Genomic DNA, 4,385 nt, shown 5'->3' on the forward strand with positions numbered 1-4,385 from the left:
TGGAGGTCAGAGGCATTAGTTTCGGCCTTCGCAGGATTAAAACCGACTACATTTACACAACTGATTCCATGTAATCCTATAGACTGTAAAGAAAGACTGTATGATGACGGCTGGAAAACTAGCCTTTTTTTTTTTTTTTGCAATACACAAAGTGTTTTATTTTACATTTTAGGCTATTTAGTTTGTGTTTATGGCATTCGAATAGTGTCATGGTGTGTTTGTTTTGTGTTTGCGGTTTGTCTGTGTTTTTTTATTTGTTCCAGTTGCTTTGAGGACTTTCATTATACTGTGCCACTTGTTATTCTCAGAAGCCATTAGGTCTATCAAACATTTAATAGTTAAAATATACTGGTTTATTAAAAATGTTTCTTGCGCTCATCAAATATTGCTCATTTAAATAATCAGATTTTACTAAAAATGTCATATTTTATACTTTGCTTAATTTGAAGATATAGGCTGTTTATGACATATTATTAAGACATTAAACGTGGGTACTGCCAGCTAATGTTTCTTAGTTAAAATTCAATTTGAAAAATGCTTAAAAGTGGCTTGCAAAACTTTTAAATTAGCAAATCAAAGTGCATCATATAATTTAATGATCAGTTATTAAGCCACATATTTCCTTTTTTAATTTTATTTGTATTTAATTATTTTATTTTATTACTGTGACCATTTTTTTTCTCAGAATTTAAAAGAAAGATAGCCCTTGTTTAACACAATAATTATGCGAAAGCATTACAATCACATTGGCAGACATGCAGGCAAGAATATATTAAAAACTATATAATGAAGTACATTTGTTACTGAAAAGTTGTGTTGTCAGGACAAGAGACTTCCATAAATATCAGGTCAGGGCAAGTTGTCACATATGGTATATTATAAATTCATAAAGTTTATTAATTACAATATTTGTTGGCCAAAACAATAGTTGATTGTTAGATTTTTATATATGTTGTTTAAAAAAAAAAAGTTTGTTTCATAAATATTTTACTGTTTACTTTTTGCTGGAAAGTCTGTTTAATGGAAGTTACCATTATAACAACTTACCCCATATATGTGACCATAATCATTTGGCCATTGTTTGGTTATAATGTGTTCAGTGAACTGTATATTTTTGTCTGGACAATAACAGTGCAACTGTTTCAATATATATGTTTTTTTTTTCTTTATGATTTGTATCTCTACATAAATTGACTCTCAAAAATATACTCACCTTGAGAAATATTAAGTGGAGTAAAATGTGTGACAACTAGACCCAGACTCCTCTGTATATCTACTGTATTAGTGGACAGTTTGTTTAGAAGCAACAACAAAAACACTGTTAAACACATACAGGGGAAGAAAATAAAACAATTAAATCAATTTATAACATTTTAAATTATTGTGTATAGCCCATGGTTCAAATAAATCAGGGACTAATCAAACAGAATTAATACTTGAACGATATATAGTGCTACTTTAGGGACACAGTGGAATCACACAAAAGTATTTGATCAATATAAATATCTTTGAAATTCTGTAAATATTCCATATCAATAAAACGGTATGTCTACTTGTTTACCTTTACAAGTGAGTTAGTGAAGGAAATCTCATAACAACCACCTGATGCCAGAAATTTGTAGGTTAATATAGGACGCAACCTTTGTGTTTTTCTGTTTTACTTCCTTTGTTTGGCCCCGCACGTTTAAGTAAGTCTTGCCCTCAAATCCGAAGCTATATGGAAAACTCTTCTTTTCCGCCTTGCAAGGTTAAAAAGAATGGTCAAGGGTCCCTATACCTCCAAGTATGTTTGGTTACCCTGAGAACAAGAGAGAGGCCAGGAGGTGGTATGTGTGGGGTTCAATTCACTGCATTATCCTCTGAAAGTTAATCTCAGGCAAGCTTAGAGCTTCTTACCGCTCCCTGACTGTGAATGGGTGAGTGAAAAGTTAAATATTCTTTCACATGTAAAACTGCTAGGCCAAGTTGGGATTGTGAACGTGTCAGTGTGGGATTTGGAGACCCCTGGTTGACATAGGCAACAGGAAGACGGGGCAAACCTCATTATCAGAGGGTCCATATGGGTCTGTATATATGGGGGCCCTTACTATATGTGACCCTGGTCCACAAAACCAGTCATAAGTAGCACGGGTATATTTGTAGCAATAGCCAACAATACATTGTATGGGTCAAAATTATTGATTCTTATTGTATGCCAAAAATCATTAGGATATTAAGTAAAGATCATGTTCCATGAAGATATGTTGTAAATTGCCTACCGTAAATATATCAAAACGTAATTTTTGATTAGTAATATGCATTGCTAAGAACTTCATTTGGACAACTTTAAAGGTGATTTTCTCAATATTTGGATTTTTTTGCACCCTCAGATTCCAGATTTTCAAATAGTTGTATTTCAGCCAAATATTGTCTATCCTAACAAACCATACATCAATGGAAAGCTTATTTATTCAGCTTTCAGAGGAAGTATAAATGATGACCTTGGAAGGTCATAGAAACGCTGTTGTTTATTTTGCCACTGGGGCAAATAGGAACACAAAAATGATTTCTTACAGTTTCCGTTTACCCAACTATGATGATATCCGCTTCTGAGAACCCAGGAAATGGAAAAAGCGTCCATAAAACGACAGCGTACACAAAATAAAGGCAAGAAACGACTCTCTATGGAGTCCTCGTTTTAGTGAAACAAAAACAGTGCTACCGGTGAAGACCATTTCCTGAAGTGAATGACTCTATCAGCTGGTTCTTTTAAAGAAGAGTTCAAAAATATGAGTTATTGATTTTAATCAAGTCACTGAAACACTGCTCTGTATAATTCACAGCATTAGCAGAGAGAAATGTTCTTTTAAATGTAAGCGAAATGCTGCGGGGGATGATGTTTTTTTGTGGGCAAAAACCCAGAAATGAGTTAGCCTTTAGCACTTCTTGTTCCATTGTCCCAAAGTCAATGTGCTTTTTTGAATAGGGTTTTGGTTAAATGACTGAAATAAGGTGGCTATCACAAGCTCAAGATATTTTCATATTTCATGCTACGACATAAAATACATCGATAATACCTCCAGGCTCCTTATGTTTTTTAACGCTTTTTTCTTGTCTTTAAAAAGGCGTAAACTTTTGTTGGTTGTAGAGCTTAAGTTTCTGCAATAATCCAAAAGCCAATAGAAAATCCTATTGGGTTTTTGTAGGGAACCAGGGTAATGCTAACTTCCAGGTCGGCCTCTGAAAATACATCATCTCTGCAGCACTCTTAATACTAAATGAAATATACCCAAATTAACTGGAATCATATCCAATTGACAGCTTGTGAAGCAAAGTCTAATCGAAACAGGAAATCTAGACTGATTTTTCTCATGTCATCTCACAAAGAGCGAGGAAAATGTTATTCCTTGTATTTTAGTTGCAGTTAAAATGTAATAATGGCAGCTAGTTTCTTGCAAACTCAAATTCCACTCTAGCTAGAGAGTCTTTGGGTAAACATATGAGTACAGAAAGAGAGCAGGCTTAAACAACTGGAATGTTCCACTCTCAAATCTCCTGTCATCAAGTCTTACCTTCACCAGGATCAGCGAGGGCCTGAAGGCACCATCAGCGGCGCAGCTCTGGCTTCTCTCCAAGCATGAAAGCCCAAAGGACACAGAGGCTACAGCAGATTACCAGGTCATTGCAAAGCGCTGCCCTTCAGGCACAGGACACCCTACTGAGGACAGCATCAGTGCTAGTGTGCTGCTGCATTGTGTTTGCAGAGTTTCAGCAAAGTAAGTAAAAAAACAATAATTATTCCGGCCAACTACTCACAAGAATCAGTGCGGCACACTTATCAAAAGAAGCCGCTGTCCTTTTTTGATATCGTCTTTAGTTTGTTGTTTTATTAGATTTTTTGTTTTCACTGTAAAATAACAATGGACTGTAATTTGAATGATGTCCAGTTCCTCTGTTTTAAAATAGTTACAGTGTCAAGTTCTTTTCTCATTTTAGATTCCAGTTCCAGGCAGTGTTATTTTAGTATATACAACTATATATATATATATATATATATATATATATATATATAGTAGGCTATATTACATATCTATATTGTAATATTATATAATGTTGTGCGCTATCTGTCGCGCCCACTGAAGGCTCGTCAGTAGGTCACGCGTGCGCTGATGGCTCTGAAGTGAACAAACCCTGGAGCATAACCTGCTCCGGAGCATTTTGAGGGTATGATAACCTTAAGCAAAAATATCATGGTTTCACGGTATTGTTGTTACAGCTCTAAAATGTGTTAATTTTAAATGTCTGGGTATAAAAAAAAAGAAAAAAACAACACAATATATTTTGAGCAACATACAGAATATTTGGAACAGTAGTATTTGTTTATTTTTTCTTTGATTTGTTTCTGA

Source organism: Sinocyclocheilus anshuiensis, unplaced genomic scaffold, assembly GCF_001515605.1.
Source record: "Sinocyclocheilus anshuiensis isolate Anshui unplaced genomic scaffold, SAMN03320099.WGS_v1.1 scaffold513, whole genome shotgun sequence".
In the NCBI taxonomy this organism is placed as follows: Eukaryota; Metazoa; Chordata; class Actinopteri; order Cypriniformes; family Cyprinidae; genus Sinocyclocheilus; species Sinocyclocheilus anshuiensis.